Source organism: Herpailurus yagouaroundi, unplaced genomic scaffold (genome assembly GCF_014898765.1).
Source record: "Herpailurus yagouaroundi ecotype Mexico unplaced genomic scaffold, PumYag 100, whole genome shotgun sequence".
NCBI classification, from domain to species: Eukaryota; Metazoa; Chordata; class Mammalia; order Carnivora; family Felidae; genus Herpailurus; species Herpailurus yagouaroundi.
This window is the reverse complement of record NW_024412391.1, coordinates 37836131-37859658: the sequence shown is the minus strand read 5'-3', so window position 1 is coordinate 37859658 and position 23528 is coordinate 37836131. Positions and strand designations below refer to the sequence as shown.

General features: G+C 40.9%; 1 long non-coding RNA gene across 10 annotated transcripts in view; it reads left to right on the top strand.

The window, feature by feature from the left end:
• Positions 1 to 23528, top strand: part of LOC121028502 (uncharacterized) — an 82054-nt gene that overhangs the window by 15282 nt on the left and 43244 nt on the right. For all 10 annotated transcript variants that reach the window (XR_005789261.1, XR_005789260.1, XR_005789267.1 and 7 more), the window contains one exon: positions 17424 to 17557. This is a non-coding gene — a long non-coding RNA (uncharacterized LOC121028502). The remainder of the gene's footprint in view (positions 1 to 17423; positions 17558 to 23528) is intronic.

The following is a 23528-nucleotide window of genomic DNA, read 5'->3' as shown; positions in this document are numbered from 1 at the left end:
TACTCCCAACATGGGGCTCAAACTCACAACCCCAAGATCAAGAGCTGCATGTTCTACTGACTGAGCCTGCCAGGCAGCCCTCTGTCTTATTTTTAAACTATGAAACTGTAAATAATAAAATATTTAAGTATAAAGCCAATAGTACATTTGTCTTATGAACTCCAACGCATTTCAAAAAGAAAGTGAAGCCCCAAGTGACAAAGAAAATGGTCCAAGGTCACACAGACAGACGTGGGAAAACCTTGATTTAAACCTAGTGATTAAATGCTCTATGGTGACTGAGCATTTTAAGAATGTTTCAAAATGTTTTCTTTTTCTGTCTCTCCCCCTTTGCCCTTAGTTTTGATTCATCAGAGTTTGAATGTCATAAAGTACTCCCTTTTATTTGTTAAAAGAAAGAATGAATCTCTTGGCTTCCCTTATGGCTCCTGAACTAGTGGGCCGGGGTCCTCACATCTGTGCCAGATGTGAGACATTGAAGCCCACCAGGTCTACAACTTTGGCCTAAATCTGACAACGTTTGTTCCCCAATTTACAGAAGTTAATTTTTTAAACCTCAGAACATTTCAGCTGAACCAGTGTGTCAATTCCAACTATGACAGTAGATAAAAACAATGTGAAATGGAATGAATGGGTGAAATGTGGTGTCTGGGTAGGAGGAAAGAAAGCATAGTCAGAACCTGCTTCTAGAAAGAGTAAGGACTCCACACACACACACACCTAAATCTTCACAACTCTGCAGCTCTGGCTGACCTCATTTTGCTCAGTCCATTAGCACCTCTTCCTACGGCTGAAGACTAGGCTAGTTTAGAACTAGTGGACATCACCAGAACTGTCCTACCACCATCCTGACATCCCTTGATGTCCAAACTTCAGTGACCTGCTTTGCTAAGCCCCAGATCTGTGTTCGTCAATGGACATCTTTCTGCCCAATCATGTGCAGCTTTTTCTACTCCACGCACACATCGTCCAAGGTGAGACACCTGATGGCTCAGCAATACTTTAAATCACCTCTTGTTGATTCCATGGTTTAATGGTCCTGTTCTCCACCCTATCTCAACCACTCATATTTGAAGATAAACCTTAGACGTTGTCCTTAATAACAACTGTATGATCTCAATTTCCATCGTCCCAATTCTGACCATCTCTACTTCCTAAGTTTCCAGCCCACTTCTTCTACTACTCCCACCTTCACCATTTTTCAACCCTTCAAAGCACTCAATCCATTAACCTGAACACATTTTCTCGGTTAACGTCCTCATAGCCTCGTTTCCCTCATTACTCCACTTAGATTCCATAGCTCATTACACTCACTCTTGTGCACTATCTCAAGAGTATATTGCGTTCACTTGGAAAATGCCAGGTGTGGTTCAGTCTCCACCTACTCTGCACCTGCATCAGTGGGCTGAATGAAAAACATAAAATATTTCACTTTAAATGTATGACCACCAACCTCAGGTAGGCTCTTTTCCTGTCATGTTGTCATTCTCCCAAGGATGCTGTACCATTCACGCTTCCTTTCTCAAACCTCCCCAAATTTCTTCTTCCACCTCATTCTAAGATGATGACTTCAGTTTTATTCTATTGAGAAAATAGAATAATTTGGAAAAGGATTTCCATACTCCTGCCTCTGAAACTCTGCACTGCCTCCTTGTTAAAATGGTTGAATTCTAAGGAAATCCCCTCTGCCTGAGATCCATGATCTCTCCGTCGTCCATGGAATTTGCCCCTGCAGTCATCCCCTCTCTGTTCTGCATCATTTAACTCTATATTTTTTTGTTGTTGTTGAGAATAATTAACATACCATAAAATGCACCTCTTTAAAGTCTACAGTTTGGGGCACCTAGGTGGCTCAGTCGGTTGAGCATCTGACTTTGGCTCAAGTCATGATCTCATGGTTCTGAGTTCGAGCCCTGTGTCGGGCTCTGTGCTAACAGCTCAGGGCCTGGAGCCTGCTTTCAATTCTGTGTCTTCCTCTCTTTCTCTGCCCCTCCCCTGCTCACGCTCTGTCTCCCTCTCTCTCTCTCTCAAAAATAAACATTAAAAAAATTTAAAGTCTACAGTTCAATTGCTTTTGATTTACAAAACTGTGCAAACATGACTACTATGTAATTCTAGAATATTTTCTTCATGCCCAAAGAAGCCCTTTACCTGTTACCCCATCCCTCCATCCCCCAGTCCCTAGAAACCACTAACCTACTTTTTGTGTCTATGGATTTTCCTATTATGGGTCCTTAATATAAAGGAAATCATACAACACGTGATCTTTTGTGACTGGTTTCTTTCACTTAACCAGAATGACTTCTAGGTCCATCCATAATGTAGTATGAATCAGTACTTCATTCCTTTTTTGGCAGGGTAATATTCCACTGTATGGATATACCACATTTGTTTAACTAATCGCCAACTGATGAACAATTGGTGGTTTCCACTTATCGGTACTATAAATAACTCTACTATGAATGTTCATGTACAAGTTTTTGTGCACATATATGTTTTCAGTTACCTTGGGTATATATAGCTAGGAGTGGAAATGCTGGCCTTATTGTAGCTCTGTAACTTTTAGGAACTGCTGAAATGTTTTCGAGTGCAGCTGCACGATTTTGCATTCCCCTCAGCAATGTGTGAGAGTTCCATTTTCTTCGCATTCTTACCAACACCTACTGCCCATCTTTTTTATTATAACCATTCTAGTGGGTGTGAAGTGATATCTTATTGTGACTTTGATTTGCATTTTCCTAATGATTAATTATATCGAGCACATTAAGAAACAATGCATTCTTTCTAGTTCCCTTTTCTCTGGTTCCTTCTCTGGATGCCTTATCTGTCTGTCCTGGGACAATTTGCTGCCCAGAATATTTCTCATCTCCTCCACCCCCACCCAACCCCAGCCAAAGGTCTCTGTCCTATTTGCCATTTCTGTTCATCATGCCATCTCTTTAAGGAATACTGGTAAATGTTGATGTCACATTCCAGGTAACATATTTGCATTTTCCCAGAATTCTTAGATGACATAAAGTTTTACCCTAAAGCAACGGGTACATATAATGATGCTGTAGCAGATTGCTAAGGGAGTTATTTGGGGACAAACAATCCTTTCTTCAATCCTGGATTTGAAAGCCTAGTCAATTTCATCTCAGGAAGCCATTTAAATATGTAAGCTCCATTTTCACGTTCATTTAAAGGCGATATACTAAGTAATCATTAATTCCAATCAAAACATTCTTTCTCTGTGATCCTAGCTGTTTTGTTGTTTGTAACAAAACGAAGATAAGTTCTAAAAATCATTTAAGCCTGTCAAAGGAAAATTTAATAAACTAGATGAAAGAGGCTCTCTTGGACATATTAATATCTAAAGTCTTCCAACTCCATGCTACTAAATACAAGTTGTATTTCAAAGGGCCTCAGGTTATAAGGACGGTGACTAATGAATTACAAAGAAAGGTAATTAACTTCCTACATTCCCTAAAAGCTTGCTTTGTGAGACCCTCTGACACTCTTTTAGTGGAGACTGTAACTTCTGATTAGCATTGTTAGGAAAATTGCCCACTTCTTTTCTATTTTCAGACTCCTTTCAGACTGGAGGTGTAGCTACAGCAGGCTGTGGAAATTTGGGAGCAGATCAGGAAAGGAAGTGTGATGTGTCAGAAGTTGCTTTGCTATTAACCAGCAGTGGTGTTGGGGCAAGTCATTTAAATGCTCTATGCCACGGATTTCCTTATCGGTAAAGTGAGGGATAAGACACGACTTGTGAGTTTCTCTCCACACCTTATGTTCAATGATCCAAGCTTTCTCATCCAAAGGCACATGAAATATTGTAGAATGTCCCATGGCTCGTGGGGGTTTAAATAACATTTGAAATAAAAATCAAAGCCAAATAAACTTTTTGACCTGGACAACTTCTTTTCATGACTTACTGGAGCATTAAGAAAGGAGACTGACTGAGGTTCCTGGGTGGCTCAGTTGGTTAAGTGTCTGACTTTGGCTCAGGTCATGATCCCATGGTTCATGAGTCTGAGCCCCATGTCGGGCTCTGTGCTGACAGTTCAGAGCCTGGAGCCTGCTTCGGATTCTGTGTCTCCCTCTCTCTTTCTACCCCTCCCCTGAGGCTCTATCTGTCTCTCTCTTCCCAAAATAAATAAAACATTTTAAAAAAAGAAAGGAAACTGACTGATATTCCTTATGCAACTGGCATATCAAACAAGCTCGATGTGTGCATTGGAATCAAAACACAGTTTAATTTTTAGCCCCCTCCCCCCTCCCCATCCTTTAAAATGTTATCCCGTGGTGGTAATCTTTTGCCTGTGGTAAGCTTTTTCCTGAAAACTCCTGACTTTCTCTTCACTCTTAGGAGCTAATGCAACATTTACTTTAAGTGACAAACACCTTCCATTCAGAATATATGAAGCTCAGCTCTTTTTAATCACCAAAATGCCCAAATTAATTTAGTATAACATTTTCTTCCCTCCGCTAATGTGGACCTGCTTCTCAGAACAGGGAGCATGGCCTTGGACTTCCTACTGCCTATATTACTCCTCAGAAAGGCCTTAGTGGGAAAGGCCCAGAGGAGGAAGAGGACAATTCTCTCTAGGATGGAGAAATCATGTTTTATGGGCCAGGCCCCAGAGTTGGTGAAAGCCATCTTCTGTTTCTCCCATAAAGTGCTTTGGAGGACTCTCTGGAGGTTTTGTGTCCAGACCCTCTCTCTTGCAGTTTCTTTGACTCAAGCAGAAGAAAATTTAACCTGTGTTGCCAAGTGAGACTCCTTTCTCAGACTTCAATCACTTGGTGTTACGCCCTCCAACTCCCACCATCCCTCCGGGTTCTCTCCTTACCCCCCCCCCCCAGTTGGCCCTGTAGGACAGGATCCTCAACAATCCCATTCCAACTTAATGTCCACCATTTCTGTCTCCACTGTGGGGAAACTCATGTATCCCTCGCCTCTCTAAACCCTGGGAGACCAGTCTAACCTCAACAAAGCAACTGTTTGGGCCTTCTCTTTTCCTCAAGATTTCTGTGGCAGGCTCAGACGACATCCCACACTTGGCCTTACTTGCTCACTTGTAAATCAGGAGCTAGTTTTCTGTGTATCCTAATGTCAGGGGACATAATTTCAGTACTTTCTGAGTGGACACCTTAGAGGCAATCTAGCCCAAGGGCTGCTGCCCTGCAGGCCTTTAAGTAGATGGCCCATTTTTTGCCCTCTGACAGTCCCACCTGCTCCCGAAAGATGGGTATGAGGAAGCAGAGCAAGGCAACAGGTCTGTCCAAAAAGAAAACAAAAAATGTTTCACTGAACTCTTCTCCAAAGCTTTTCTCTAATGCTTTATATACCTTGATCTCATTGAACCATCCAAAATTTGAGAGATTTTATTAACTTTATAAATTCTGTGTTTGAGAGTGATGGACAGGTTTATGCCTCCGTTACTAGAATCTAATATTTATTGTGTCGATGCTTCAGTTGAAACCAATTACAGGAAGAGTCTTCTTCTACCATCCTGTGACAGTCATGTTAAACCCATGGGTGACATGCTGTTACAAAAAAAACAAACAGCAAAACAAAAACCCTCAAAACAAAACAAAACAAAACAAAATTTGGAAAGATAACACAACAAGGGAAAATATTTTAATCGCTCTAACATGAACACATACTTTGATGGTTTTACTTTCGAGTCTATAAAGCCATGGTTCTTTTATAGCTGTAATCTAATTGTACAGACATGTTTGCAATCTATTTTTTCACAACGTATTCCTCACAAACGTTTTGTGAAGTCATGCTTGGAATTTAAATGTGTACAACGTTATTCCCTACGTTGACGTGCCATTCGTTCATCAGAGACTCTGAGTGCCCACTCTGTGGCTGGTGCTGGTTGAGGTGCTGCGGAGTTGCTAAAGTTAAAAGAAGTAAAGGGGCACCTGGGTGGCTCAGTCGGTTGAGCGTCCGACTTCGCTCAGGTCAGGATCTCACGGTCCGTGAGTTCTAGCCCCGCATCAGGCTCTGTGCTGACAGCTCAGAGCCTGGAGCCTGCTTCAGATTCTGTGTCTCCCTCTCTCTCTGGCCCTCCCCCCGTTCATGCTCTGTCTCTCTCTGTCTCAAAAATAAATAAATGTTAAAAAAAAAAATTAAAAAAAAAAAGAAGTAAATACTCTGCTTAGGGGAGTGCAGATGATTACAAGGCAGTACTGTATTTGTGACAAGACAGTAACCCATATGAAGTGGGAGTAGAGAATAACACATATCTGTGTGGGTTTTGTTTTTTTTTTTTTTTTAAGGAAATTAGGAAGAAACCACACAGGAAGTGTTAATGTGAGATGCTTATGGAGGGCGTGTGGGAGTTTGCTAGGCAGACCAGCAGGGGGAGGGCACCCAGGTGGATGGAACAGCCGTGCAAAGACCCGGGGGGGTTTATTTCAGTCTTGCAAAAGGTGCGAATGCTTTCTTTTCTTTTCAAAACGGTTACTGAATTATTGGAAATTACTCAATAAGTCTCTTCTCGAGTATAGAGTTCTACTGAAAAGCTTGCTTGATCATTCGGTTTCTGGTGTTTCTTGGTCTACATCCAGTGTCTCCATGCAGTTCCAAGGATTGAGCCATCTTTTGGAAGGGCCACACTCCTTAAAGTATTGTTTCTTTTTAATGGCTTCAAATGTCTAATAAGCTTATCCACTCTCAAAGCTTCTTTGTCAAGCAATTTTTCTCTAAGCTGTTATAAATCTAATGTTTCCTTAAAGGAACATTAGCTCTCTTTTGATATTTTAAGATGTCAAAACTACTTTTGATATTTAAAACACTCTAAGACAAAATTGCTTCAAAGTTTTAGCCGAATCGATCATCAATTTCATCACATTCTCTTTACCTTTGGCTTTAGATAAAAATCTTACGTCAAAGACTTGAGGCTAAATCTCACAGATTGTTGCCGTTTCTGCTGGTGTTTTGTTTAGATGTATTTCTTTACACAACCTCAGGAGGGTGTGTACCTTCATAACCCTTTGGATGATTTCAAAATATCTCTAGTTCCTTAAAAGCATGGGGGTTAGTCTGAATCTGTGTAATTTAATCTGTGGAGCAAAATCACCTGATAATTACCTACTTCTCTACATACAGAGGCGTTCGTAGGAGCATTTGGAGATGGTTGGGCCTCTTACTTTATGCTCAGTGTTAGGTTTGCATCAATTTATTTCCATGGACTTCCTTCTCTCCTTGCTCCTAAAGCTTAGGGAAAAAATATACACAAATATAACACATTCGTAGTAGAGGACCGATTCTGAGCCAAAGGTTAGGTTCTAGTGTGCCCCCAAAGTACCTGATCCACAAGTGGGATGGGTGACTAGTCACTGACCTGCGGGGACTGCAGGCTATAGCAGAGTGAGGCTGGAGGTGGGGAGCATCCCCGGAAGGGATGGCACAGGTAGCCTGGACTCTTCCCCTGACTTTGGAGAGTAGGCGGGATAAGTTTTCCAAAGGTATTACACGTGCAGTACGTGGGCCCAAACAGTACTGCCAGAATGATGGAAAGGCTTTAGAACTTCAACACTGCTGCTGGACTAATTCTAGAAATAGCATCCTTGGCATAGGCATAGCTTTCCTGAGAGGCTCATGTGATGTGCCATCCTTCAGTTGGCCTTGGATGCAATCATGAGTGTGGCGGAATGGGAGAAAGAACAGGCCACCTGGTAGTGGAGAGCACCCCAAAAACTTGGGTGAGACCAATCTAGGAACTCTGTAGTTTAATTGGATGAGACCCAGAGAGGGCGCATGACCTGGGAATCCCTGTGAGTTAATAACCACGGGGCAAGGAGCTATTTAAGCTCCTATTAAAGCTATTATTAAGGGAGTTAATTATATCCATTTATACACAGAGGCTAATGGGATCTGGCAGAAGATGGGTTACACATAAACACTATTTGAATAACTTACAGTTAATAAATGTTAACTGGACGATGTTGGACACTTTCTTCAATTTCTAGGATTATAAAGATTTGGGGACTGTCCTAACACCAAAACAAACAAACAAACAAACAAACAAACAAACATATAATCCTAGAATATTTTGAGACACTGGCAGCATCACATGGTAGGAAAGTCACTGAGTTGGAGTCAGAGGGCATTATTTCTAGAAGTTCTCTTACTAATTTGAGACATTCATTCATTTCACCTCTCTGGTCTCATATCCTTTATTCATAAAATGAAGCAGTTAGGAAATGTGCTACAAAATTAAAGAAACTATATGTCTGTCTCATGCATGACCATAAATGGAAAATTCTCCAGTAAAATTCTAACAAATGAATCTGCTAGCGTATTGAAGAATGGTGCGCTTTGACCATGGTGGGGAGCGCTATGGCCTGAATGTCCGTATCCCCCTAAAATTCCTATTTGGAAATCCTAACCCCTAAAGATATTAGAATGTGGGACTTCAGGAGCTGCATAGGTCTTGAGTGTAGAACATCCATGAAAGAGACTAATGCCCTTATAAAAGAGACCCCACAGACCTCCCTAGTTCCTTCTACCATGTGAGGCCACAGCAGGGAGGCACCATCTAGGAACCAGAAAGTAGGCCCTGACTAGATGCTGAATTTGCCAGTGCCTTGGTCTTGGACTATTCAGACTCTAGAATTGGGGGAAATAAATTTCTTCAGTATAGAAGATACCAGTCTCTGGTCTTTCATTATAGCAGACCAAACAGACTGACAGAAGGTTTACCTCAGACATGGAAGAAGTGTTCAAGGTTAGGCATTGTGTCAATTAATGGAAGTCATTACATAAATATTTTAAAGGAGAATATTTAATATTTCTCCTTTAAAGGGATAATCTTTATAAATTATAAAAAATTATTAAAAAAAGATAAAGGGATCATCTTTATAAATTGCAAATTACATTTGACACTATTAAGCATCCATTCTCATAAACCTCTGTGTATGGTAGATCCCTCCTTATCTTGATAAAAGCTAGAAACCAACAACGAATATCTATGGAAAACCCAAGACGTTCTTATTGTGGACAAGACCAAAACCAAGACGAAGATGTCCACTGAGGTAGATTGTCTGTGAAGATACCGCCCAATGGACACATCTCCTGATATGCACCCCCTTGATCAGTCACTTTCACCCTGAATCTATTATAAGCAATCAAAAAAGCTCAGAAACCAAAAAATGAAATGATATGATGAGATTAACTTAATAGAAATAAAATTTAAAGCTTGGCATGGTGAAATTTTACTCTAAACAAAATTAAATGACAACCCAACGTAAATGTTTGCAACCTAATGGACAGATAGATGGACAATATCCATACTGGATAATGTTCTCATAAATCATTATGAAAATGAGAAGTACCCCATAAAAAGTGAGAAAAGGCTATGAATAAACATTTCACAGGTGAATAAAAATATCCAGTAAAATCACTACTAACTAAAAACAAATAAAAATGAGATTTTATTTATGTATTTATTTATTTATGCATGTATGCCAATGTTGGCCAACAATTTAAAGAATGAGAGCATTTAATTAAGAAATGGTCACTCTCTAATTGTTCTCTGGGGTTCAAGATCTCTTTCTTAAAAATATTTTTTATTGAAGAATAATAAACATAGTGAAAAGTATTCAAAACCTAAATGTAACTCTTCATAGAAAAGTATGAGATAAACATCTGTGGAATCAGCATCAGATCAGCAAATAAAACTTTAGTAACATCTCAAAAGCACATTTCATGGCAGCCCCAATTACTACCCCTTCCCTTCTATTCCAAGGTAATAGTATCCTGATGTCCAATACTCTAGTTTAATTTCACCCATCTTTGAACTGCACAAAGGTGGAATCATTCTCCTATGTCTACCCTGTTTTGCTCAATATTATATTTGTGAGATTTATCTTTGTTATTTCCTGTAATTATAATTCTATTTGTAAAATGCTTCACAAAATTTCACGGCATGAATATGCACAATTTTTCCTCCTACCCTTAACCTTCAAGGTGTTTCTAGTTTGGGGCCATTATGAATCATGATTCTGTGATTATTCCTGTATGTGTCTTTTTGTGTATGTGTTCAAACATTCCTATCCTTCTTATACCTAGGATTGGAAATGCTTTCTCAAAGAGAACGTGTATGTTCAGCTTGCATAGGTAATGCCGGAACCTTTCCCAAAGTTTTACCAATTTACCAGCAATGTATAAGGGTTCAAGTTGCTCCTTATTCTCACTCACACATAGTAATGTCAGTCTCTTTAACTTTCGCTATTCTGGTACATGCACAGCTTTCATTTTCATATTCCTGATGACCAAGTCCAGCAGCTTTTCATGTATTTATGAGCCATTTGAATAAGCCTTCTAAACAAGCACCTCCGGGTCAAGTACCTTGCCTCTTTTGCCTTGTCTGTGCTTTTCTGACTGGATTTTAGAAATTCTCTCAATGTTTTGTACAGAAGCCCTTTCCCAGAAAGGTGTTGCAAATTCCTTCTGTTCTGTGGCTTCCTTTCTACTCTTTTAATGGTATCTTGTCATAAAAAGATGTTCTTAATTTTAATATAATAGAAATCATCAAAATTTTCTTTTATGCTTCACGCTTTTTGTGTCTTGTTTAAGAAATCTTTTCCCTCCCAGGTCATGAAAATAGTCTTGTATATTATCTTTTAGAATTGGGCCGTCCATTACAGTAGCAACTAACCACGTGCGGCCATTGAAATGTAACTAATTGAAAAAAATTTTTTAAATGAAAAGTTGAGTTCTTTGTTCATTCTGGTCATGTTTTTAAGGACTCAATAGCCACAGATATAGAACATTTCCATCATTGCAGAGAGTTCTGCCGGTCAAATATGTTCTAGAGTGCCATTTTGTTTTGCCTTATACGGTTCTAGGATATTATTCCCACATAAAATGGTAATTAATTACATGACACTTTAGATAAAAACAAAACAAAAACAAAAATGAACTCGTGAATCTTTATTAAAAAAATTTCTAGGGGCACCTGGGTGGCTCAGTCGATTAAGCAGCCGACTTTGGCTCAAGCCATGATCTCACCTTTCGTGAGTTTGAGCCCCCAGTCAGGCCCTGTGCTGACAGCTCAGAGCCTGGAGCCTACTTGGGATTCTGTGTCACCCTCCCTTTCAGCCCCTCCCCAATCACACTCTGTCTCTCTCTCTCTGTCTCTCAAAAATAAATAAACATTAAAAAAATTTTTTTTAATCTCAATGTTATTTTATTACTGGATTAGTAAAAATAAATTCCAAAATGGAGAACTCACAGTAAAAGCTCTGCTCATGAAAATTCGGATCCACTTGCATATAGACCTGGGTGACATTATTGTGAGAATTAATGATGTAATGGCAGTATGAAGGTAGGCAGGAAGACTGTGGGAGGAGATGTGAGAATGCTAATTTCCTCATCTTTAGTGGGATTGTAATCAGTGTTCTCCAAAATGAATCCAAGTAGAAAATTTTGGTTTTTTGACTTTTACCACTTTTTACAAAGGCAGATTCCCTTAGCTTTAAGGATCTTTCAGGAAATATTTCTGCTGTGAAGAAATAATGATAGGGGCGCCTGGGTGGCGTAGTCGGTTAAGCGTCGGACTTCAGCCAGGTCACGATCTCGCGGTCCGTGAGTTCGAGCCCCGCGTCGGGCTCTGGGCTGACGGCTCGGAGCCTGGAGCCTGTTTCCGATTCTGTGTCTCTCTCTCTCTCTGCCCCTCCCCCGTTCATGCTCTGTCTCTCTCTGTCCCAAAAATAAATAAAAAACGTTGAAAAAAAATTAAAAAAAAAAAAAGAAATAATGATATAAAGTTTATTAATTGTTTCAGTTTTGCTCATCCCTTTGTCTTCTATTAAATTCAGGTAAAATTACATTTAATAATTGAATAACTTAGGATGAACTCTATAGATGAATTACAACAGACCTCCGTTTTCCTTGCTTTGACCCTAGCCTCCTTTCCTTCTTTTTACCTTCTACTATTTCCCTGTGTTTCTTTCCCTACCTCCAAACTTGACAAACCACAAAGCTTGCAAAAATAGCTCTTGAAAGAATTGTTATGACAGTTGCTCGAATGGGATTGTACCAGTGATCCTGAGCAAAAAGCATGAGAAACTAGAACATTCTTTACCTCTTGCAACCACAATTTTTGCAGGAGTTAGAGATTTAAAAAAAAAAAAAAGAAAAGAAAAGAAAGCAATCCAGGCCACACCACAGGGACAGATATCCCTACCTTTTCCCTCTCCTGTAGAACTTTAGTCATGCTTTGGTCTGGGGATTAACCTGGTTTTAGGTTCTCACTGATGTACATCAACTAATAAAGACTCTGGTTTTTATTTGAATCCCTTAAACTATTTTTTTCCTTGACTTTCCATTTTTTGTTCAAAAAATTTAATGTATGCCTCCATTTGCATATATGCAGAGAGAGAGAAAGAGATGGTAACTGACAGTTTTTTCTAAGCAGTTAAATTTTAGGTTTAATTGGCATTTTCCTACATCTTAAAATTCATTATAATCATAAATTACTGAAAGTAAGCATATTTAAAAAGAAGAGGATTTAAATCTATATGCTCTGATGTTATACAGAACCCATAGTACATTGTTAAGTAAACAAGATTTGGTCTTTAATGCTATTTGTCACTAAAGGAAACAAAGATCCTTGGCGAGTGCCTAACTCCATGTCTTGGGCTTGGAAAAAAAAAAAAAATCAAGTTGGGAGTAGAACATCTTGTTTTGGCCAGAACACAAATATGCTATGAGAAAATGCCCTAGTGTTGCTTATAGGGCACATATTTGCCGAGGTGTGGCAGGTTCATCATCAAAAAGCCTGAATGAAAGCAGATTCCATTTAATAAGATGTATTAAAAGATAGCTGTAAAATAAAAATAGTGCTTATAACAGTATATGCTTATTTGTGTTCATTGTAATGTATATGGGATAGTTGATACAGGTGGGTAAGTTATTTAGATGAAGTATATATTGAATTTTTCTCGGTGTAGGCAGGAACAGGTACATTTTGGGAATTATGAGCAAACAAGTTATTTCTGGGAGAAGAAAGGATTTTACTAAAGATAGGAAGGATGGGAACCCAGAGCTCAGGTGGAAAGAGAGTTCCAAAGAATGCATCAAGTTGATGGACCCAAGGGGAAAGTAGATTGCACAGACTAGGTTCTCATCTCTTGAATCACAAAACCATGGATAAGGCTTTTAATAATAATAATATTCGAATAAAGTTATACCCAGATTTTCAAAAATGCTAACGGACTATATCAAAATTGTGAGTAAATTTCAGAAGACAATGGGTTTTGCCATGTAGGCCAGGGTGCAATAAAGTGAAACATTCCTCTTTGTTTTTGGAGGAAGGTGTGATTTGTTTTGTTTAAAGGTATGAACTTGAAAAGTTCCATTTGCAAGGGAGCATTTGTCATAAAAAAAAAAGAAGGGGGGGTTCTTATGAACACCCTTCTAGTTTGAAAGATCCTAGACACGACCAGATCTCATGTTATGACCAAGAATCAGTTAGTTATTTAATACTCCAGAACTCATCATCCTACCAGATTTGTGGAGATGGTGTTTTCTTTTGAGTCTGGCAGAATCACTATAACCTTGGGGAGGTATAATATAAATATAGAAAAAAGTAAAAAAGTGAATCACAATCACAGTATCATTGCTTTTGTATTAGGGTAAATAAACCTATAAAAATAAACTTCTAAATATTTGAAGTCCAAGGTGATTGAATCAATTAAAAAGTTGACAAATTAGACCGATTCCATTGAAATGTTTTGGATCACTTTGTTACTTACACTTTAAATCAATGTTTAAATATTTAAGATAATTTGTGACGTGTAAATATTTATATATTGTGATGTTTAAAGGTCTAGAACATGGTATTAAGTAGATTTATGGAATATAATAAGCTAAAGGTTAAAGAAGCACAAATAGAAGAATTCTTCCTGTCCAGGTTTTGAGTATTCATAAAGCACAAGCTGGCTTTCAACAATGGATACAATGAACTACTAACATGGGGCCGTCTCTCTGTGGCGATAAGTCCGTCTGTATCCTGATTGTGGTGATGGTTACTAGGATCTACACATGGGATAAAATTTCATAGCACTATAAATTCTCTCAAAGTAAATAATGTAAGAAGAGAGCCTGTAAAAACTCGTGGCATCCAAATAAGGTCTGTACCTAATAGCATTAGATCAATGCCAAAGTCCTGGTTTTGACATGGCCTATGGTGATGTAAGATATTATCATTGGAAGAAGCTGAGTGAAGGGTATGTGAAAATTCTTTGTACTGTTTTTGATACTTCTTATGACTCAAACTATTTGAAAATAAAATTGCTATAAAGAACATACATAGATATTAGTTATTGCATAAAGAACAGGTGCAGACAGGTGAGTCTGCTGAGCGTATTGTCAGCTGACCATTGTCCCTGAGCCTCATTTGGCCACTCTGTGAACTCAGGTATTGGCATGACATCACGTAGATCTTTCTGAGTCTGCTAGGCCAGCTTGTGATTTTTTATTGTTATTAATAGTTTTGTAGGATTTAAGGCAACAGGAAGCAGCTATTAGCGTAAATACTACAGAAACCATCATATAGAGTAATTCTTCCCTCTGGATGGTGACTCCTTGAAAATTAATCTTTGGGCATCCCCCTAGATCACTTTCCCCACACAAAAACTTTTTGGCTATTAAAGTTGCACTCTCCCATTTAAAACCAGCCAATTGTTTCTCCTGACACTTGGAAAAGAAACGAGTCTCCTTACAGTGTCTGAAGGACTTATAAAATCTGTCTACTATTGACATTTCTAATCTCATCTTGTACATTCTTCCTCTTCCTCAGAACGCCTTAGCTATATTGGCCACTTGGCTGTTCTAGAACATACCTAGCACACTCCTGCTTGCTGGACTTAGATCTGCTGTTCCCTTTGCCATGCATTCACATTCTGTCTGAAAAGACTGAACTTGTCACTCTACATGGACTGTACTTCAGACCACTGTACTTTGCTTTTCTTTGCAGCACTTGTGACTAACTGAAGTTATTTTCTATATCTATTTATTTTTTTTTCTGCCTGTCTTGATTTTCTTGCTTAATATGTAATTCCGTTCTTGATACATATTTTTTGAATAAATGAATGAATGAATGAATGAATAAAAGCTCCTATTAGTGGTGCTTATTCTGGGAAGTATGAGTAGAAGTGATAAGACTTACATTCTGCTTCTTATACATTAGGGCAATTTGACATTTTTTTTTTCAATTTGACATACTTATATCAAGTATAAGCTAATTTTGCAACTACGTTTAAAAAACATAAAAACGCATACACATGTTTATGCTTGGAATAGATTACTATAGAGGTCTTTTCAGCTTTAGCATTCTATGATCTTAGATTTTCCAAATTATTCTGTTAAGATACAAAACAGGGTGCATAGCGTAGCTTAGCTCTAAATGACAAGGTATCAAGACAGACTCGGGGCGCCTGGGTGGCGCAGTCGGTTGAGCGTCCGACTTCATCCAGGTCACGATCTCGCGGTCCGTGAGTTCGAGCCCCGCATCGGGCTCTGGGCTGATGGCTCAGAGCCTGGAGCCTGTTTCCGATTCTGTGTCTCCCTCTCTCTCTGCCCCTCCCCCGTTCATGCTCTGTCTCTCTCTGTCCCAAAAATAAAAAATAAATGTTGAAAAAAAAAAAGACAGACTGAATGGATTCCCGTTTTCATTTGAGAATTAATGTAAATGCACGAATCAGTGCCAACATCTAACCCTTACAACATACTTGTACAGGTATCCCTTAATACACAAACTAATATGCGCACCTGTGTTCCCCTTCTTAATTTCTACAAACAGCGGGTCAAGAATATCAGTCCTTTCTGGACACCAGTCATGTGTAAGAGAAAACAGAGGTGATATGATTTTGTGTATTGAGGGAGTGTGATGACTGTGGATTGATTCTTCCCTTCTTCCTCTGGTCTCTGCGTACGAGGATGCAAAATACTTGTTCCTATATCTTGGCCCTCACTTTGAGAGTAATTGCCATTAAGTTTAGATGATTTGACTTATCTACCTTGAGTTCAGAGTGATCTTTAAACTTTTGGTATGCCCTTTCTTTTTCCACAAAGTATTTTGACATCCTGCAAAGATACAGAAGATATACCAAGACAGGCTAAGAGCAGAAGACAAAGAAAAGGGCCAGAGGGACACGAATATAAATGGAACCAGAAATGAGGGTTAAACAAAACTATGTCTCATGGAGACCTACACTCTTGTAAATGGAGTGCAAACACTGGCTGTAACCTTTCTCGGATCCAGTATAGAAGGGGAACACTGCTTGGATGACACCTTTTGCAGTATTTCTAACATAAAATAAATCAAATCCATTGTCGATCTAAGCAACCCCCATAGCGAAGCAGAAAGGGATTTCTGAAAGTTTCTGTAAAGAAGATGTTATTCTTCGTCTCCTTCTTGCGGCGATGTTTACTCTCATTTCTTTGACTATAGGACAATGGCAGAACTCCAAGATGAAATGAGGTTAAGACAGATCTATGGCGATGGGAGTGATGGTTGGGTGTGAAGCGGGAGCGGAGGTTGTGAATGACACTTTCATACAAACACATGGACCTTTAACACAACTGCACACATTTTCTTTCTTCAGTCATTCTAGGATGGGAACCGGCAGGCGTACTTCTCATTTTATTTTCTGTACCAAATTAGAATGTGCCCCTAGGACTAAAGGAAATAGAGCTGGGGAGCCTGGTAGTTAAAAGCCAGTAAGAATCATTATTTCTGCCTCACTGGTCAGGCATATTTTGGGCAAATGAGTCAGCGCAGTGTGAGAGGGATGTTTGGGCTAGACTTTATCAGCAGTTACATACATTTTCCAGAGTTACTAAAAGCTGTCCAGGCTGGTTATTTAGAGCTCTGGGGAAGAGCAGGGCAGAGGAGGTGAGGGAACAGAGTGTATTTTGCGATTGGGACATCTCAGATTGGGCAAGCTCTCTGTTCTAGCTCTCTCTGAAATGCTCTCTTTATGGGGTTTATACTACCACTGTATACATTGCTCAAATTGGCCAGAACCCCTGGGTTCTCAAGTCTGGAACATCTGACAAAGATTCCAGCCTGTCAAACCATCCTTCCGTATCATATCGGTTTCTCGGGGCATTTGCCAGATGGGGGTAAGCTATCCCGGTGATTCATTTTGATTCCTCAGACATTAAGAACATATTATGTGCTTGATATGTATGTATGTGGTGCTTACAGAGACGGGGAAGGTCAAAATGGGTTTGCCATCCTCAGGAGGCTCATAATATAATGGCAAAGACAGGCATGAGAACAACAGTCGGAGTACAGAGTAGAAGGTGATCCGAGCGGAACAAAGTGCAGAGGTTCTGGAGCCTAAAAGAGAGGAGAGTGGGTTTTTTAGAAAAGGCTCTGGTGCATCTTTTTTTTTTTTTTTTTTTTTTTGAGGGATCTAGCATTTTGAAGACACACAATTTAGCAGACATTCAAATTCGCTGAACAGATGAATTCAGAGGGGAGGTGGAGATCTCAGATGGAAGAGATGTTCGAGGAAGAAACTGCATGGAGGCCTGAAACGCATGGTGAGTAACAGGGTTGGCTGAATTGGGGCAGAGAACAGCCTGGAACGTTGTTGAAACCCAGAAGAATGCGTTAATCTTTGAAGAAACACTCACCTGTGGTTCAATGCTCTTAAAAAATTAGTTTTGAAGCACATATACACCCTCGGAAATAAAAGCAGACAAATTCTGTTGGAAGGTTGAGGTTCGCTAATGTAATATAATTTAATATTATAATGTGATAGGATATGACATGATATGATATAAAGTCAGGATTTTCTAAGGAAGGTTGTTATAGTTACTAGATCTCCCTTTTCATCGCCACCTACCTTTGCAGGCACACAGTCCTGTGGGGGGGTCTAAGGATAATATATCATATTGTGTTGGTACACTAAAATGGGGGTAAATTGAGAGTTTAATGAAGAGACCCTGTATACAATTGTGAGTGGGGTTAGGGAAGCCCCATTAACATTTGGGAGCCATGACTATTCTTAGAAGTAACTAGGCAAGGGAATGGAAAGGTCGTCAAAACCCAGAAGGAGTTGTGACGGTGAAGGGAGGGGTCACCAACAGGAGCTGTCACCTTCTGTGGAGGAATGTACTCACTGCCAACCTGTGACCCGGGAAGGAGCAGAGAGCATAAACCGCCCAGCCCTGTCTCCTCCCAATTCCCTGCTGGTGTCTCCTCCTGTGAGAAGTCTCTTCCCAATCAGAAGCCAGAGGACATGGAGGCCTATGAGGTAGCCGTCAGAGCTCAATATCTTGCAGAGCAGGCCGAGAAAGATGGAGAAGGAACAGAGCCAGAGAAGTCCACATGGGGAAGGCCAAAGCTCGTCTTCCTCACAGAACCTTGGGAGGTCCCATTTTATTCACCTCATGACACCTTTGGTTATCATGGCATCACAGGGGTGAATTTATGGGCTGCTCTGTAGAGCTTAAAGGGGCAAACTCCCCACATTGCAATACGCTAGGCTTTCCATCATGCAGAATTATCCGCAACTCGGGCTAACTCATTCTCCATCCTAGGTACTCATGTCCCATAAGCGGCTAGGGCTGTCATTTTCTCAAGTGTTGATGACGTGTGTAGGCACCATATCACCAGCTGGTGATAGTACCGGATGACATGGGGGCTCCCAAGACAGGTGGCTCTTGTGAACGTGCTGCACATCTATTTGTCTCCTTCATCCAAAACCAATTGTTACCCACCCAAACGCCTAAATCTCATACATCTCATCAAGCTGCAAGGGGGTAAAGAATTATCTATCTTGAATTATAAGGCAGGCTGTAAATAAACCTCCAAGTAAGATATTCAGATGTGTGTTCCCAAGGTCAGTACAATATGCCAGATGCGGGGAACGGCATTTTATATTCAACAATGTTTTTTTTTTCTAGGAGAACAAAAGGAGTGGAGGAGGGCTGTCAAGCCTTTGAGAAAGCGTTGCTCATTTCAGAAACCTCTAGCTAGGATACAAAGAGAGAGAGTCACACAGTTAAAGAAATATTCTCACCCTCAGAGAAGTTCACTCTAGTTTGATTTACGTATGAATGTATTAAGGGTAAATCCTCAACCACAAGCTCTCTTATATAAGAAATATTACACTATTGCCTTAAAAATAAATGAAATCTCACTTGGCAACTTCTAAAATTCTAGACTAAGAGGACATAAAATATCAACTCTATTGCCGTGCATTCTCCTCAACTCCAAGAGAACACGTGCTGGACATTAGTCCCCCTCAGCTACCGTGGCAGCCGTCTCCCCATCTGCTGCCAGGGATGGAATCCCAGCCTCCAGTTTTGGGGAAAATCACTGTTTCCATTCTCTTCCACGCACTGGGAATCTTTCAAGGGCACTCCGTCTCTCCCTTTCTCCATAGCATAACTTCAGTGCATTTAGCTTTTATTTTTTTTTAAATGCTCATTTATTTACTTATTTAGAGAGAGGAGAGCATGCAGAAAAAGAGGAAGAGAGAGAGAATCCCAAGCAGTTTCCACGCTAAAGCGTGGAACCCGATGTGGGGCTCCATCTCTTGACCAGGAGATCATGACCTGAGCCGCAATCAAGAGTCAAATGTTTAACTGACTGAGCTACTCAGGCACCCATAGCTTTTCTTCAATAGTAGGAAGAAAGGTTGCCCTCCAGAAACTGAGACTTTGAGTTCTGCTAAGTGGACCCGAGATAAGTGAAAGTAACGGCAATATAGTGAACAAGATAAAATACCTCTCATCCTTTCCAGATCTTTCAAGACAGAAAGAATCATTCCAAGTGAATATGTACCGTTCCTGAAAGCTAGGGAAGTGAGTCCTGAGGGAGGGGATCTGGCCACACCCATCCCATCCCCGGTGGCAGCCACAGTCCAGCATTGCTGTGTCACGTGTGGTGGGGCAAGAGAAGACAAAGTACTAATTAGCACACTAGGCTCTGCTGCAGTAACAGAAACTCTTAAGTCGCATGACATAGTAAAGCCTTCTCTTATGCATGGCACTCACTTTGGAGGCTTGTGAAGTTATTTATGGTAACGTGGGGATTCAGGCTCCTTCAGCCTATCCAGAGTTGCAGTAAAAGAAAAAGAAGGAGAAAAGAGGACCACGCGAAGGGGCCTCATGACCTCATCTGCAAGTCACATACGTTGCTTCCTCCGGCGTTCCGCTGTTGAGACCCAGTCACGTGGGCATATTTTAACTGCAAAAGAGACTGGGAAATATGCTTCTTTTACATGCCCGGAAAAAAAGGAGAATGGGGCTGGTGACATCTAGCCCGTCTCTGGCTCAGGTATTCTTGTGTGGTGTTCGGTGTAGAGCAGGATCATTGGGTAGCATGCACTTGGTAACACCAAGTGCTGAACAGAACAATTCAGGATTTTTCCTTTGTCTGTAAAAATCAATATCTAAAATTCTTTCAGATTTCTCTTCTCTTCAGCAACATGAAGAATTGCTCTAAAGTTACAGAAGTTATCTTAAAAATAGAAAAAGCTGATCAGGTATACACCGCACATTATTTATTGAAATAAACAAAGCAGTATTTTTAAAGCTATGACCAACGCCTCCTTCCTGGCTCTATTTTGATATTTTTGTGCAGAACACCTGTCAGCGTAGGAGTGCAGAGAGGTAGGAGAGATGCTGGGGAGGGCTCTAGGGGGTGGTGGAAATTCAAACACGGATCTGGGTCCTTTCCAAGGGGTCTGGACATTTAGTTAGAGGGTGAGGAGAAGTCTTATTTCAGGTAGGATGGTAACCTGACTCCTCCTGTCTGGAATATGGCCACCCATAGAAATAGGCCCCACGTTGGTGAGTAAATGGTGAATCACGTGATCAAGACGAATGTTTGCCAGAAATTTATTTGTGCTTTAAATCAAGATGTCAGGTACGCTGCTATTTATAACAATTCAACTTAATCCACAGGAAAATTCCTGTTGTGTAAACCTCTTCCTTGAGCTATTTCCAGAATTAAATGTGACCAAATGGAACCACCTCCTTTCAAGGAAGCGTTTCGACAGTCGCTGCCTGGCATGGACTCCTAACAAACTTCTCCCTTCATCAGTGGATGTTTCAGCCAGTTTCGGGCAGGCTTTAAGAATTTCTTACCCGACTGTAAACCCTGGACAACAGGGCTCTTCCAACGGCGACTTGATGGCAAAGGAGAGCCCACTGAGCCTGTGCCTTGACAAGAGGGAGCAGATTCCTGAATGTGACCGAGACAAAGTCCTTGGTGACCAGCTCATTTCTTCTGCTTATCAGACTGAGCTTGAAATGAACTTACGATGAGAAGCCGTTCTGTGCCATCTCCCTCCTCCCTCCCATTCCTGGCAGGGCACTTTATTCAGGGACAGTGCTTTATTGCTGTTGATTCTTTCTTTTTCTGTTAACTCTTTAATGACTGCCCAAGAGCAGAACCCCCCTTCCACATGTTGTATGCACCGTGGTGTCTGGTGGAGCTCCTTGCCCCCTACAGGAGAGAGAGAACTATTTGTTATAAGTACGAGAGCATGACCCAGGCTTCCCCAGTAATGCTCCGTGGGACTCCAGTGAGTAAATCAATTAATGTTTTTGGCCCTTGGCTTCCTTATCTAAAAGTTGAAGAGGTTGGATGTCCTTTAGGTACTTTCCAGCTCTCAAGTCCATGAACACATGGGGTCACGTGGGGAGACCCGGTGCAATACCTAGTCTCTGAGTCAGGAAGATGCGTGTTTGAATCCCAGCTCTGTTGCTGGCTGGCCAGGTGATCAGGGCAAGTCTTTTAGCTTCCCTAAAGAAAACATTTTCAATTTCATGACTTCCTGGTGAGGAGAAGACATTGAGGCAAAGGATCCAGCTCCTAGCAGACATTAACCAAACAAAGTTTTACTACATGAGACCAGACGTAATTCTAGGCTAATACTAGAGGTCTCCAAGACAGAAGTTCTAAATGCAAATCACGACGTTGATAAAGCACCTCTGGTTTCAGGCACCTACTGTGGCCAGGTCTGGGCTGATGCTGGGGATAAAAGACGCAAGCATGTACTAAGAAACCATACAATGAAGCATATGGATGTGATCAACCATAATGAAGATGCAATAGATTGCTTTTTATTGGGGCTACCTTCTTCAGAAAGCCAACAACATAAGGCAAACAAGAAAACGGTCCTGAAAAGTAGGAACCATTTTATAGAGAGGGAAGCCAGAAAAATACACTTTTAAGTATTTTAACAAGACTTGGTAAGGTTGATCCTGGCCTCGACCTGCACCAACCCTGTGAAACTGCATGTGCTGGTGTCTATGTCTGTGCCTGTGTGTGACCGTGTGTGCATATATGTGTGTGTGACAGTGTGTGCGTGATTCTGTGAGTGGTTGTGTCTGTATGTGTGTGGGTGTGTGGGGGGGTGCACGTACACACGTGTTCACACACTTACCCCTTCCAGAAAGCACTCCTGGGCTCCGCAGGCCTATTCACACACTCAGATGGCAATAGAATCAGCATCTGCTGTCTTTTCACACCAAGAGCAGTCTAGCACATTGATGTGAAAAGAAAACACATCCCTCAGTCAGCTCTGGGTAAAGGACAGAGATCGATAACTATATTTCTCAAGTTGGTAACACTCGGCATCTTCTATGCAATGCTGCTGAAAGTTTTGCTCCCTCCTAAACACATGGGGTCAGCTGGCATAAAGAAGTAGATTTTCCCAGCAAGGTGCTCCCGAAAGGCAGCTGCCTGCTGGAAAAAGGCATGTGAGGCACTGAGTTAATTTAGCCGTTGTGGGTACCCTACTTGGCCCCCTCGTTGGGTCTAGCCCTAGAATATAAAGGTGGGCTAAAGGCAGCTGATGAAGATGATGTGCGGTGTCTTTGGAAATCATGATTCTCCCCGTGCTCTATCTCCACAGGGTGTCAAGACCCACATTAACCTCATGCTTTGGGGACTTTGCATGAACGGACAATATTTCCATGCATTCATTTGTTTTATTGGTTTTGTCTTCACTGTGTGATTGCCCTTTTTCTTAGTGCAAGCCGTTTGCTCTGTCCTCCATTGGCACAGTTAAGGGACCTGGCAGAGCAGAAAGCAGGAGTCACTGGCCAGAGTACCTGGCTTTTTCTTTCTTTTTTTAAGTTCATTTATTTATTTTGAGAGAGACAGAGACAGGGTGATTCATGGAGGGGCAGAGAGAGAGAGAGAGAGAGAGTCGGATGCTTAACCAACTGAGCCACCCAGGCGCCCCACTGGCTTTTACTTCACAAGCACTTATGAAGAGTCTAGGGCTTTGTGGAAAAATAAAGAGGTCAAGGGTATTTAGTGGCAAAGGCAGAGTGATCTGCAGAAGTAGAAGGCAGAGAGGGGCTCACGCGTGCCCTCCCACAGTCCACAAAGACCTGGCTGTGAGAAGAGAAAGGTGGAGTACAGGCATCCTGGAACAGTGGCGATCAGCCTGGCTTCCCAAAATATCCTGACAAGGGGCCAAGACCCCAGAAAGGAACACTATGTGCAGTGTCCTGGCAGATAAAGCCACAAGTGGTGCTATGAAAG